We start from the raw sequence: 15904 nt of genomic DNA on the forward strand, positions 1-15904 counted from the left end.
AACCGAGGAGCATATAATGCAGGCTGAAATGGTCAAGATCACTGTTGGACAACTCCTCAAAATCGAGCTCATGTCTCCGCTTAGAGAGGAGGAAATAAAACGGAAATATGTCCGGGGCCAACCTTTGGTCGAGCTAGACAAGGTCAAGAACCTCCCAACGAGAATGTATGAATTGCATCAATGTTATATGAACATTACCAAGATTTCCAATCGAGTGTCCCTCATGGTGAATGTCAAGGAGGAGCATTACTTCCATGAGAAAGCTCTGTCCGTTGAGTATTCAGAACTATTTCAGTTATACAATCAAGACACACTCGATAAATCTATCATCAGTTGCTATTGTCTGTAAGTGATTTCTTCCTGTAATTTAAGTCTCAAGCTAGTTGTAGTGATCATTTTGATCAATCATTACATGTAATTATCCTCACTATATTCTTTTCGGTGGTATTATATGCAGGATGAAGATGTATGAAATGAAAAAATCTGGATGCTATGGCATTGGGTTCATTGACCCAAATAGCATTAGTGAGTACACATGGAATCTTCCAACTTATCGAGCAAGTTTATAGGAAAGCATGATAGAGTTATTCAAGCGCCTCAATACCAATGAAGATATACTACTTCCTTACAACTTCCTGTGAGTCACACTATCTTGTACTACATATTCTGTTTTTGCTTACTAGCTAGCTAGATGTTAATAATTAAGTGTATACGGTTTACGGTAGTTGATTAGTCTTATGCACATACCCGCTTAATTAAGACATGCAAATGTGTGCGCATGCAGTTTCCAATAGATCTTGTTAGACATTAAAGTTGAGGAAGGAAAAGTTGAAGTACTAGACTCACTACTTAAAAAAGACAGTGACTACACCATCGTGAAGGGGATATTCAACAGGTAATTTCAATCATTATTAATTAACTATATCTCGGCCTATTTAGTTCGTCATTTCTTGATATGAACTATTTAATAACCCATTTATTCATTTTCTTTGTCGGTGGGCAGGGCTTGGGCAAAGTTCATCAAGGTGACTCCAGGCAAATGGGCAAAAAAGTTGTTTTGGTATCGACCAAAGGTAAGTAATTAAGTAGTACTAGCTACCTAGCTAACTACCATCTCTTTAATTCTTGTTTTAATAACATTAATTAATTATCATGCTTGATTAATCATTATCTGATTCAATTCCATTCTCGTAAAGGCCCTGAAGCAGGCGCAGTGAAATGATCTGTGTGCATACTACGTTTGCGAGAACATTCACATGATGGCATTCGAAAGGAGAAGATCTCAAAGACAGGACTGGGTACGTTTGTCAGAACACTATTCACGTCATTAGCGATATATAGTCACACAACTAATACACATGCATATTGATCTCCTTCTTAACAGTTCAGAGAGGTGCGGAGAAGCTCCTACCAATGGACCGCATACTAGCACTTCAAGAGGAAATAGCGGGATTTTTGCTCGACCAGGTCATAAATCCCAAAGGAGAATACTATTACCCGCTACAGCCCCCATGAACCACTTGTCATCGTGCTCCGAAGGCACCAAGGCAACATGTAGGAGAAATTATATATATATATATATATATATATATATATATATATATATATATATATATATATATACATATGTGGTTCTACAAGAAAATCTATTTATATATATGCATAACGTGTACAATATGTAGTATCGTAAAATACCAACAAACAAAAAAGAATTAAATAGAAAACACAAAATTAATGGAAAATAAGAAATAAAACAACCCCCCCCCCAATATTTAATACCGGTTGGTGCTACCAACCGGTACTAATGTCCTGCACGCACTCGGGCCTGGCTCGTGCCACGTGGTGGCACTTTAGCGCCGGTTCGTGATGAACCGGTACTAAAGAGGGGGCCTTTAGTCTCCACTCTTTAGTGACGGTTTTGGAACCGGCACTAAAGGCCCTTACGAACCGGCACCAACGCCAAGATGATGGGGCTGGAGCCCAAAGAACTCCAGGAAGTCACGGAAGAAGGCGCTCACAGGAAGGCCCAACCCGCGCTTGAAATGCGGGAAGAAGACTACACGCTCCGTGCCCTCGGGCAGCGGTTCTCACTTGCCCTGCGGCAGACGCACGGCGACCTCCGTCTCCCCTGGCAGGTGCCTAGTGGTGCGGAGGTAGGCAACATCGTCGGCGGTGACGGTCGAGCCCATCCACTAGCCTGACGGAAGCGCCATCGACGGAGATGAAAGAGCAAGGGAGAAGGTAAACGGCGATGGAGCTCTGCTCAAAGCAGCGGACGTCGCATCGCGGCGGTCGCAAGGAGCAGAGGGAGGACGAAATGGCAGGGGAGCGCGAGTGAGAATGATGTCCACCACCCCCTCGCCCCAATTTATAAGCCCCGGTTTGAATCGTGGGGGAGTGGGAATGTTTGCGCTCGCATTTCCCACTTCCCCGCAATAAGTGTGCACGTACGCGTGCAATAACTGCATGTAGAAGAGCAACCGACTTGTGGACGCCGCAATAAATCCGCGTGTGTGGGCCAAGGGCACGCAGCGGCGGGCCCCAGCACGTCCCGCAGTCCAGTCATGCGCGTGGCCTGTCAGGCCCCTCCGGCTTCCAGGCGCCACGTGGCGCCCGCGCGAAGCCCAAGGGATTGCCCCAAGATTCGACGGACCCTCAGGTTTCCCACCGCTGCCGGGATGCCGCGATCCGGTTTCCAAAAAACCGACACACAGTGGGTGTTGCCAAACACGGCGGTCGCAGGATCCGCCTCCTCAAGGGGGGGGGGGGACTGCGAAGGCCCTCCCATCCGAAGACGGTGGACCTTCACACCTTCGGGGACTACTGTCAGGGGGGGGGGGGTGAACCCCAGGCAGCCAACAGAACCCGGATCCTTTTTAAAAATAACGGGGCCAGCATCGCCCCTCAAGGCGGCCCACGCTTGGCCGGGTCGCTCAACCCGGCCAAGCCCCTCGACCCAGCCGAACTCTCCGACCGGGCCGAGCTTCTCGACTCGGCCCCAATGACCTGCTCAAGACAGACGAACCCGACACACAAGACTTCTCCAACAAGCCAACTCCACCCTTGGCGTGTTCCTCAACCCAGCCACGGGTCAACTCCCGTCCCATCTAGGCCGTACGATGGGACGAGTCTCCGTCTATCGATGACTGAGGCAACAGTGCCCCGCGCATGCCTCTGGTCAGCTGGAGCGTGGCAACAGTGCCCCTCACCTACCCGCTAACCAGGGCCGATGTGGCACCAGTACCCCCATCGTCACTGCTGACGCCAGCAAGTGGCAACCTGACGGAGCGCCACTGTACCCGACTCGACTCGTCCACTCCCTGATGATCGACAAGACGACGAACAGTGCCCCTAGGCAAGCAGGGCCCGCACCTAGGGGAACCCGGCGAACCACAGTCACCCGGCGGGACCCAGCTCCGGGTCCCCAGAAGCTGACGACCTGGCCCTACGGCCTTATAACATTACCATTGTACCCCTAGGGGGTTGGCCTATAAAACCCCCGAGGAGCCCTCATGCATATGGGCAAGCCCAAATTAACATAGCCAACCAATCGGTAGAACACACATACAGGAAGAAGGAGCAGCCCAAGACCAGGCCAGCCAGCCTTCTTCCTCCATACAGCTCTAGGAGCAACTCTGTACTGTCGCGCATCAACCACACTTGGCAGGACTAGGGGTATTATCTCTTCGGAGAGCCCCTAACCTGGGTATGTCTTGCGTCCCGCGCTCGCTAATGCCAACCTCGCCTCTGGAGCCCACCAATGCCCTCGAGCCTCCTCCTCTCTTTAGCCATCCCATGACATCTGCCGTCCGCCCACCACGACGGGGGGATGATTGTGGGGGAATGAGGAACCAGTTTTGCTAATTCCGAGTCGACTTAGACTTGATTATGTATCAATCGATAATATATTCGTAAGATCTAAGATCATACCTTGAGATCCGTGTAAAAAAATTCTATTTAGATTTTCTATTTAATTTCTTACATGGCATGTCACTTCACTGAGAATTGATTAAATCTCGGTCGACTGAGACCTAGCTACACTCATGTTGAAACTCTCAGATCGAGTAGATCGCAGCCTCCTCCCTTCTAAAGCTTCCATGTTCCATCTCTCTCTCTCTACCATGATCTCTCTCTCTCAGAAAAAGGGTTAAATGCGGATCAGATCAGACGGATCCAGTAGATCGCAGCCTCCTCCCCTCCTAAAACTCTTGGATCGAGTAAGTAGATCGCAGAGGGCATGATCTCTCTACACCATGATCTCTCTCTATCTTGGAGAAAAGGGTTAAATGAGGATCAGGAGCAGCATGAAGCAGGATGCCGGCACCCCTAAAAACAGGGATACCGGCAGGCAGGGGCCCGGAACATGATTTTTGACTGCCCGGGATTAATTTCTCTGTACCCTCCTACCCTCTTCGCAGGTGCAGAAGGATGTTTACAGCAGCGCAGCGAAGTTAATCTCCAGGACATCCATGCACATGCACTACAGCACTAATTGTCTAGTTGTAGGCAAAAGGACGATGCATGGTCTGTATTGCTATGCAGACTGGAGTGGTTCTCAAGACAGTGTGTAGCTAGGAGGACAAGTATGGTTAATTGCCGCCATGTGTATTGCTTGTTAGGGTAGATGGCTCCCATGATCCCATCAATTTTGCGTAGCTGGATGCTTTATGTGGTGTGCTATACACATGCATGGATCTGTTCTATTGCCACCGACTAGAAAGTACTCGGCCGTAAATAGATATAAGAGCGTCTAGAACACTAGAGTAGTACTAGTGTTTTAAGCACTCTTATATTTCTTTACAAAGGGAGTATTATACTCAGCAGAGTTTTCTGGCAAAATTATTACTACTGCAATAAATGGAGATTGGATTACAGACATCATTTTATAGATAAATGGTGCATGAATGAGGATGCAGGAATCCAATGCGTCAAGTTGCACAGGCAGAAAAATGGTGATGCAAATAGGAGTTAGCTAGATGGTACCTGGTTCACGTGGTCATGTCATACTGTCATGCATGGCTCATACTAGCGGGCCGTAGCCCGTAGGTGCTGGTGCATGCTTCCTCTCTCACGCTTAAGGCCTTTCCTGGGGTCCACTGGCAGGTAGGCCCCACGCCCTTTGCACAGCGGGCTGCACCATGGGGTAATAATTTTCGGCGCAGGCTGCACCGCTAGATCATCCCACCCCAGCCTGCAATGAGTCCCATCGTTTCTTTCTGCATACTCCGTGTCAATTTCAGAGCCACAGCAACAGGAGAATCTTGTTCGAAGCAGTGTAATCTTCTTGAGCAAGAGGACGGTCATTTTAATTTCATTTTTGTATCATCATCCGTTTTCTGCATGTGCATGCAGCTGGTCACGTAGGTACGTAGCCACGTCGGAGCCAGCGGCCGTGCGTAAACTAGGCAGGCATTCAATTAGCTCACCTGCAAAATTTTAATGGACGCCACGCTGCCGTGTCCGGTGAAAGAAACGGAGGGGAGTGAAGTCTGTTTTAAACCTTGAGATTGTAGAGCACGACATAAATGAACCTCCACGTCTAAATCCCTAAAATCGGTACCCTATACTCCTTGATCCCGGTCATTCTAAACCCTATACTGATCCTATACTTGTTTGGAAGGACAATCCTGACCAGGATCGGTTGTTTCTCTCACTGACCACACGGGCCTATATGTCATATTTTTTATCTTCTTCAATCTTCCCTTTTCTCTCCTAGCGTCCATCTTCCTGGAATAGCAAGTACAGCGACCACGGCCGCAAGGCCAGCGCGTGGAGCTGCGCATGTAGGACGCCGGGACCGAGCTCGACGGCACCTTAGATATTTTTCATGTGGCGCACCCGTCGATTTTTCCGGATATCCTGGGACATCAACTCGGCTCGAGCTAGCGCGAGGAAGACAACAGAGCCAACACCTCCGAGCTTGTGGTCGCTGATGCATCCCTCCTTTCTCTGCGTCGGTTCAGCGCGGCCTCACCTCCGCCTCGTCCATGATGCGCGCATCAGGACCGTCCATGAGTACGCCGGGTGCGTTGGTCTCGCCGTCGACTTGAACGAGCTGGACTTGCGTCGTCGCGGCGGCCGGTGCATAGCCGCATACTACGTCTCGGGTGCATGCGTTACTTGTTTGTTTCCAGCAAGGAATCGATCAAGACACGGGCGGCTTACGTTGTGTACGTGCACATCTTGCTTGGACATACATAATCGAGCTAGCTGTGCATGTTGTGTACGAGCTCCAGATGCCGTAGATGTCCCATTCTTCACCAGCTCGTATTCCTCCTCTACAAGCTCATCCCTAGTGCTCCTCCTGCCTCCCGAGCTCACTATTGATCTCCTCGCTGGCACGGGCCTCGCACGCGGCTCCTGGTAAAGCAGGACGGCCGGATCCAGGAGGCCTAGGGACCGCATGAACCTCCGGCGACGATCCTCGACGCTGCAGGTGTCCGTGGCCCACACATCGAGTAGGGGCCCACAACAGAGTCAGCAACTGTGGTCGCCGCGGCTGCCGGAGCTTGCCGGCGAGGCCACGGACGCCGGCGACATGACCTCCAAGGACCTCCGTCGAGTCGAAGAACTCGTCTGCATATGCCTAGCTACCCGCAACCTGTACACAGCCTTATCGATTCTCACTAACGCGCGTATACAAATCGCTTCTCCTGGAACAGACGGGCACGAGTTGATGGCTAGCGTTGGTCGCTGAGAGAGAGATGATGAATATGACATGTAGACCCGGGTGGTCAGTCACTGTGGACAGTGATCTCGGCCAGGTTTGTTATTTTCCAGATGTGCCAAACGGATTTAAGGTTTAAATTGACCGGGATCGAGGAGTACAGGATACCAACTTCAAGGATTTAGACTTGAGGGTTTATTTGCATCACACTCTACAACCTCAAGGTTCAAAACAGACTTCACTCAACGGAGGGGGACACACCACGCCACGCTCCTGCACGCTTACCACGCGCCTGCTGCATGCCCTTGCATCGCAGAGTATAACATATTTATGTGAATTTTGCTGTTTATATATATGTTGCGGTCTGCTGCGACATGTGTAGATGGTCGACCTGTAGCCACTAGTCAGATGTGCAGACCAGGATTACAGTGGCTGCAGAAAGAAAGAAAGAACGAACCCTGTAGCTTCTGGGTTTCAGTGTCACTTTTGCCATCAGTATCTGCCTTGCAGTAAAAATAAGGCTTTTATTTTTCACAAAGAGAGACACACAGTTATTAGTGTCAAAAGCAGCTAGGCTCTTTCTGCCTCTAGATCCCTCGCTGCCGGCTTCTGCACAGACCTCCTTGGGCACATCCGCACATGCATGGCCATTGCGACGCTTTAATTTACCTTTTGGTATTTATTTATTTTTTGCTGCCAAGGTTACTCAAAGTGAGGCTAATGGCAACGTAAATAAACAAACTAGTTAGAGCATCTACAGCCGCATATAACAAATATGACCCCTCAAACGCGCGCGGGCGCGTCCATGGGCAATGACCAGTCACTCCTTAAATTAGCACAACTACATCCAGACACCTCATAATAGATTCTTAAATCCATATAAAAGCATTCAAAGAAACAAACTACGTACTACGTAGATCACAAGCTACTCCTCGTCGGAGATGTTGACTATCTCCGTGCCCGGTTCCGGGTACATGGGCGGCAGCTGCAGCACCGACTCCTCCGCTCTGGCCTCCTCCTCTATCCCCGCGTCGAGTTCGGCGAAGAGTGCTTCGGTTGCCACCCGCTCCTGCCGGAGGAACTGCCAGTTGGCATTCACATAGGCCCCATCCAGTATAGACTCCAGGATGGCCTGCTGCACCGCCGTCTCGGCGGCTTGGGCGATGACCAACTCCACCTCCGTGCCCTCCATATTGAACCCCGGAGCAGGCTGCTCTGCATCGTCCTCCTCCGGATCCGCCACCTCCATCGGCTCCAGCAGTAGCTCTCCTCCTCCTCCTCCGGCTCTGGCGAGTCCAGAGGAAGCCCGACAGCGATGCGGGCGGCGCACCTCGTCTGGATCTCCTCCGTGATCTGGCACTGTCGCTCCGGCGAGAGCATAGCGTACATGGTGATCTTATGCCGGACCATGGCGATGCCGGACAACGCGGGAGAGTGGGGGAGAGGAGGCGGATGGGCTCGGATTGCAGCGCAGAGAGGGAGGAGGTGGATGGGCTAGGGTTGGGTGACATCGGACGGCTTAAATATTTGGACTTGGCCTCAAGCGCCGAGCTGAAGTGGCACGATACGGCGTTCACACCGCGGCGACGAAGGAGACGTCCATCAAAACCCATCACCAGTCCTACATGGCAAGCGTGCTCGGAAGCCCCCATAACCGCCCCATATTTGGTCTGGATATGAGGGGTGCCGGTCAGCCCTTGCGTTTGAGGCCCGTTTGAGACGCCCGTTTGAGTCATATTTTCATGACTGGTCAGTGACCGGGCGGGCCCCCCGGGCGTTTGAGACCGGTTTGGGGTTGCCTTAACTACATATGGACCAGTAGCTGGTAGTACGCACACGATGGCTATCTAGGTCTAGGGATGGCAGTTTTGCATGGGTACCAACTGGTACTCTACCCTCAAACAGCGGGCATGGGCAAGACTTGGTGAGATTTCTTGACCACAGTAATGAACATCCATGCCCGCAAAATATATTCTTAGGGCATGGGTATCAAATTACGCCCATGAATATCTCAACGTATGCCTAGAAAAAAATTGAAGAAATTGAATATGCCATGTAAGGTCCATATCCAACTCCTATGGGCCAATCTAAACACCTTATTCCTCAAACCGACAATAGTTCATAGGCCCGTATGCACTAGCTCGCGAGTCCTTCTATGTCCTATGTGACTCCTCGAATGATGATATCTCGACTCATCGCCACCAAACTCTTGTCCAACTCTTGACCCAACAATCCCTAATTCACACCTCTACTTCCCATTGCATCGGGATTCCACCAACCGCAGCTCGTACTCCCTTGTTGCCTCCAAGAGGCCACCCACCGGAAGAAGCCGAGTTAGTGCTAGACTGCTCGCCGATCATCACCTGAATTTTAAACCTGTTTCCCTGCTTTTTCAAAATCTAAATGTTACTTATTGTACCCATGAGATACCCATTAGGTGTTGGATACCCGATGATATGGGCATGAGTATCAATTTGTCTCCACGGATATTGAAGTGGGTGGATATAGAAGATTTCGATGTGTATGGGTTTAGGCAGAAGTTGGTTCTTGGTTGTACCCACCCATATCTTACCCATTGTCATCCCTTCTAGGAAGAGAAGAGGGACAGAACACAGAAGTATGGTGCTTGCTGTCAGTCCAGCAAAATGATGGAGGAACTAAAATCAAAGTAATGAATGAAAGTAGATCAGTAAGTAATGTACGTGGAAGTACATTCGAAATTCAAAGTACATTTCCCTCCAAATTTTTGACATTCCCTTGGCCCTTTTTGCATGGAAGAACGAAATCAGATGGCCTCCCTGAATGAATAAAATCTGCCCATACATCTGCCATAAATGGCGTGGGGTTGAGATGCTTCCGTGGGTCTGCCATAAATTAGATGGTCTCTCATCATCGCTGCCTGAGAGTGAGAGGGACCAAATCAATATCCACAGGGCAACCACTGTTGCTGGCTATAGCGGACAGGATTGCATGCCAACTAATCTTCATTTCTTTCTTCTTTGCAATTGATCGCCATGTACCGTGGACCACCCCGCAGAGACCTGCTGCTGCCCAGATTCATACGGGTTTATAGTCTGTGTAGTTTTGCGAGTAATCCGGTGGTTGGATTATATACTCTGGTTTAATTCTGTGTCTGTCTCAAAACTTTACATGGTCTATTCAATTCAAGGAATTTTATTACCGCGTTACACTTATTTTGGGTTTCTAGCTACGTGTCCAATATAGTTTTTCTTATATTAGTAAATTCTTGGTTTTTATCTTGTTTGTCATTTTTTTTACAAGAATTACCATATTTTTAAGAAGCTTTCACCCATCTTGGGCCACAAATTTAGCACTTTTTTGAAACAATTCGGCATCTTTTGTCAAGTTGGTCCTACCTATCAGGGTACAAGTGGGGCATGCCACATAGGCAAAATTACTTTCTTACCTGGTTACTCCACGTGCTCGTTTTTATGGGAACGCAAAGAAACTATTTGACATGAAACAGTAAATCTATTTAGGTCGCAGATGAGTTATAGTCGTTTTCATTCGGTAGTCTCGGAATCTCGGTGTAATTTTCATTATGTTTGAGATGCTTTATACTTGTCATGAATTTTTATAATAGATCTGATGCTTTTCGTAAAAAAATGCATCTAGACTTCTTCTTTGAAAAATACAAAACTTCAAAAAAAAAATACAAATCAATAAAAAATGCAACACTAAAAACAAACAAAAACCAAAATTTAAAAGTGACAACAACATTGACAAAAAGTGGTTGAAACTTAAGAAATGCCCATCGCCCATGCCTTGATAATTCAGTATAATTCAATTGCCGTATATATATGGCCCACAGTTACTTAAACTTTTTGTCTGGTGATCATTGGCATCGCCAACCAGCCATCCCATATATACATGCAAGCCAGACATAATTCAATGAGGAGTACGTACATGCTGTGGATCGATTATACATCGTCCCTACACAGGGAGGGCCATGCATGGGTCAAAGAGCTAGTAAATTTCTTTTGACGTACTACGTTCTATGGTAGGTTGTACATGGTACATTCCCGTATGACAGCACGTACAGTCAAATGTGCACGGTTCTGATGGTCACGTAATTATTCCACAACTTGAGATGCACAATGATTAGTTCAGTCGTCTCTTCAACTTCAAGGGATCCATCGACACATAGTCGCAGCAAATTAAACCGAGATTGATCGGACAGTCCGTCATACTGGATTGTCGATTCCTGCCAAACCAATCCTCTCCTGGAAACAGAAACAAGACAAAATGCTTGCTGAAATTTGTATGTATTCTACAGTAGTAAAGTAAGACAGGCGATATCTCTGTCGCCACCAGATCAGTAACCGGTAAGAAAAAGGGAAGGTGTGGAAACAGACGGCTAGCAGGGTTAAAATAGTACTCTTCAGAGATAAACAATGTTGTGCGCCAGGGTACAATCACCGAATCACACTGGAACTGACTATAGATAAATTATCTGAAGTCATCTTTACTCAAAGGGTCCACTGGCACCCACGTCGCCTTGCCTCACACCTAACATATATTATTACTACTACTCCAACACCGTAACAGCGTACGTACGTGCAGTCGCACTGGATTGCTAAATAGCTATGATCCAGAAAAGAAAAACTAGCTGATCGATCAGGACCACTCACACTTACTACCATGCATATGCATGTAGTATCTCTCTCGACGTGTTCCCGCCATAAAATAAGCTCGACATGATCCAGATTCATACTACTAAAGGCCAAGTGGTAGTCGTACACAAATGTATAGTATTGTAGTGTACGATATGATGTAGGTTCGCCACCTACCTGCAGGCGCGCGAGGGCCCTACGTCGTAAGAAAAGGATACTGATCCATGCAAAAAAAGAAAAAGAAAAGGATACTGGTATCATACACGGCCACATGCTACGTACGTACGCGACTGGTGGTGGATCTACTCTTAGCTTAAAGTCGACCGCTGGTTCCACTGCTTGACCTCCCTCCATGTGGCAGTGAAGAAAGAGATTGACACAGCACGCATCTACATCTGGCCAGCTAGAGTAAATAGCATAAAACTACTACTTTACAGGCTAAGGTTCCAAAAAACTATCAAAAATTATTTTTTCTCTGATAACTACTAAGTTAGGGGTCGGCTATTTCAAAAAACTCTAATCGTCCAGTGCTTTACTGTTGATCGTTATTATGACAGTTGGGGCCCGCATGTAAGCAAACTGATTGTCTGGCCGTTTGTTTGACTGTTAACTGGAACCACATGTCAGTGTCTCTTCGTCATAATTTAATAAAAAAAAAATCAAAAAAGCAATCAGGTCCCTGTAAAATTTGAAAAAAAGCAATCAGGTCCCTGCAAACTTAAATAAAAAGCAATCGGGTCCCTCCCCTGCTGAAGCCCGAGAGGAGCTGCGCCGCCGCAGCCGTCGGCGTGCAGTAAGGGCCGCCGCGGAGCTCCTTTCGGCCGCTGCCTCCTCTGCCGGCAAGTTGCGCCTGGAGCCGCCGTGAAGTCCTAGCCGCGCGACCTCTCTCTCCCCTCCCTCTTCCTGGGCGCGGCGGCCCGAGCCCGAGCCCCTGGCCAGGGCGCTCGGCCGCGGCAGCGCGTGGTCCTGGGCGCGTCGACCTGAACCCTGGCAATGGAGCGCGGCAGCCCTTGCTCCTGGGCGCGGCAGCCCGTGCTCCTGGACGCGGCAGCCATTGCTGCTTACTCCTGGGCGGGGCAACCCTGCTCCTGGGCGCGGCCCCATGGTGCAGCCCTTGCTCGCCTTGCTCCATGGCGCGGCTCGCGGCAGCCCTTGCTCCTGGGCGCAGCGCATGGTGGAGGTCGCCGTCGGTGAGAGCTCCGGCAAGGAGGAGAGAAGAGAGATGCAGGGGGGGAGAAGAAAAAGTAGAAGGAAGAAGAAACCTCTTACATGTGGGTCCTACAATAAATTAACGGTCAAACAAAACGGTCAACAAACGGATTGTTTAGGAGCGGGCCCGACCTGTCATAAACCGGTTTAAAATGTTAGCAACGAGGAATTTGGGTTTTTTGAAACAGCCGACCCCTGAGTTGGTAGTTATCAGCGAAAAAAATATATTTGGTAGTTTTTTTAGAACCCTAACCTGTAAAGTAGTAGTTTTATGCTATTTACTCGGCCAGCTATGTTTAATATATTTTCAAAGATGGGTAGTGAAGGATATAGTACCGGTACATACATGAAAAGGAAGCTTGAAATAATCAAAAACTAAGAATGGGTTTAGTTGGTTAAATAGAAAAGGTTCCAACCTTAGCCCCCCCCCCCCCCCCCCCCCCCCCCCCCCCCGCGTAGAGTGAGTATACTAGCAAAATGGCGGGTTTTCACATCTAACTCATGGCACAAATTCTAGAATTTCGAGTAAAATGAAGCAAACACATAGTCACGGTGGTTTTATCATTGATGCATGAACACACGGAAAACATAGTTTTTAAATCAACGAGGCACATATTGTCGAGGTTCTAATGTGCATGTTGTTTTACTTTGTGTGCATAGTTAGGTCATTCCTAGTGTTCCACCTTGATTGGTGCCATCTTTTAGCTTCCAAGATAAGATCAATGCCTTCATAGCATAGAACTAATGCGAAAATAAAAGGGAATCGCTCGTATCTTATACATTATCTCTACACACAATCTAACACATGAATCATTAGTTATCAGGAAAGACCCAGAGTCTTACTAGCCAACAACACAAGTTGCTGGGCTAGCCGGCCAAAGCTTGAGATTCACCGATTCTATTTAATTTTGGTGCATAGTTTCTCCTATGCCCAACCCGTTTATAGAACTGAGCATTGGCTCAGTGGTAGGGACGTTGTTTAGTGTTCCAGGCAATCCGGGTTTGAACCCCCATTCTGTGTGCAATATGAGCTGTCGTTCTTGTTTCTCCTATCACCAAATTCCGAGAGACTCTACCATCTCGGGTTTCATATGTTATTGTTATTTTATTCATCATTCAATTAGATCAACCAATCTTGATAAAAGTGAAATTTTGTATTAAAATCCAACTTATCTTGGTATTTTAAGTCTGACGGTGTTGTCAAGCGATGACATACTTTTGGAGAGGGTGCATGTGGAGGATCTAGATGGTAAGACACGAGACAGAGGATTTATCCAATTCCGGGCCCTTTAGGAGGAGGTAAGACCTTACTCCTGTCTTTGTAGAAATTTTTATACGAGTGTTCAAAAATAGTTTCAAAGATTTTTGAATTGCTATTTTTTCATGAAAACCTTTTTATCAGATTCATTACAACCAGGGGTACGAGGGTATTTTCCCATTGTGAATGGGGAAATACCCTTTTGGTTGTTGGGTCTATACACAACTGATATGGGAATAATAATTATTATTAAAAAAATAAAAAATAGAAGTTTTATAGAATAAACTCGACTTTCTTTTGCAACAGTATATAAATTTTCCCAAATAAAAAACAAGCATTGCCTTAAGGGCCAAAAAACAAAATATATTGCTATTATAGGTCACTATTCACACTATTTTGACCGAAAAAATCGTTTTTTTAAGAAGTCAACGGGTTTTTTTCTTTCTGTGGAATGTTTTTACAAGTATAATGAAAAGTCAAGTTTATTTAAAAAATATTTTCGGATTTTATTGAACTTTATTTAATTATTTTTTTAATACATCAAAAGTTCCTGTCCATTGTGTATGCTCATACTCTTCGTGCATGCATGCATGCACGTCCAACTCCTCCGGACTCTCCTAAAATATAACCATGCACTATCCTAATTAACAATCACAGCTGTGGATACCGTTTGCTTTAAGTAACAATTAAGTTATGGCTAATCACCGTCATTAAGGTTAACGACGATATCTGGATACGGTTTGCTTTAAGTAAAAATTTGTTAGGAATTAATTATTGTAATTAATTATGTGGATAATCTCCACGTTGTATTAGAGAGTCGGTTAGCAAACTAACCGACGCGTCTCTTCTCTCCCGACTCTCCAAAGCGTTGTGTCTGTTGGACATGTCTCTTCAGGAGATATATAAGTTGTAATCATCAGAGAATCATATAGACGATTGATTCTAGCAATTGTTTCTTCACACGTTATCAGCGCTTTGCTCTCCGTTGAGCGAGAGAGGCCATCTCGAGAAGGCGGGTACACGCGCACAAGAATCACAGAGGCGAGGAGAGCCTCCCGGCGGCGTGGACAACAGCAGTGACGTCCATCCCATCGGCGGCGGAGGCGGACAACGTCAGGCGCGTGCCGGCAGGAATGAAGAACGGCGCGGCCGCTCGCACCTACCGCAAGAAGTGCTCCTCCTCTGGCGCAAGGCACTGCGACGCTCCCTCGGCGACAACTCTTATCAGGCTGCTCACGGCAAGAAGACACAAACATGTGTCGGCATGCCCTCCTGCAGGAGAAGAACTCAACCGATTTAGTCGCACGCTCAAGAAAATATGGATTTGTCATACTCTCCAAGCAGGATAACAAAAACTTGAAATTGGCCACCACCATCATAAATCAAGGAAGGTAAGAAAGAGAAAGTGCAATCGATTGACCCTTGTTTCGTTTGTCACCTGTAGTAACCAGGAATCAGGCAATACTTGCAACCTTCCGCAAGACATCAGGAGAAAAAGACGAACAGAAAACTATGGTGCGTTGGCACTCTCGATCAATGGATCGAAATCCAAACCAAGAACTGTATGCGCGCATGTTTTATCCTTCAATTTGTGTTCTTACCTCATAAATGATGTCGAACGCGGATCGACGCACTCGACTCCGAACACACCGACAGCCTGCGGTCAGCAGGAAGCGCGAATGGCAGCTCTTGCCCAAGCGCGGCTCCTCTTAGAACGATTGCGACAGCGGCGCTCCTCCCACGCGTGGCCAGCTGCGACGGCGCACGACACGACGGTCCGGCAGACGGGCTTGTTCCGGAGGAAGCGCGGCTTCCCGCAGCACGGTCGGCGGTGGAAGCACAAGGGTGGCCGTTGTTTGGATCAGGATTGGGGGCGGTTGGTCGATGGGGACGAAAGCCATCCCGTTGCCTCTCCCTTATCCAATCTGGGGGCGGTGCGGGCCTATGGGCCGGTCAAAAAGTTGAACGGCCGAAGGCCCATCTCTATCCAGAAAAAGGAGACAAATGCAGAAATTTGGGCTGTGCCCAATGGTTTGGGTTGTGCAGATTTGGCCAAGGACTATTTTTTTTAAGTTTCTCGTTTTCTGTTTAGCTTTTAGCTATGCAGTTTTTATTCATATGTGTTTTTACAGTAAT

The 15904-nt window shown here is 47.7% G+C and overlaps 1 long non-coding RNA gene across 1 annotated transcript; it reads right to left on the minus strand.

Annotated features, from left to right (window-relative positions):
• Positions 1 to 14708: 14708 nt before the first annotated feature.
• On the minus strand, positions 14709 to 15645 carry LOC123163139 (uncharacterized). Its single transcript, XR_006481727.1, has 2 exons — positions 15370 to 15645; positions 14709 to 15040 (listed from the first exon to the last, which is right to left on the minus strand). It is a non-coding gene; the product is annotated as an uncharacterized lncRNA (long non-coding RNA).
• Between the last annotated feature and the right edge of the window lie 259 nt (positions 15646 to 15904).

Source organism: Triticum aestivum, chromosome 7B, assembly GCF_018294505.1.
Source record: "Triticum aestivum cultivar Chinese Spring chromosome 7B, IWGSC CS RefSeq v2.1, whole genome shotgun sequence".
NCBI classification, from domain to species: domain Eukaryota; kingdom Viridiplantae; phylum Streptophyta; class Magnoliopsida; order Poales; family Poaceae; genus Triticum; species Triticum aestivum.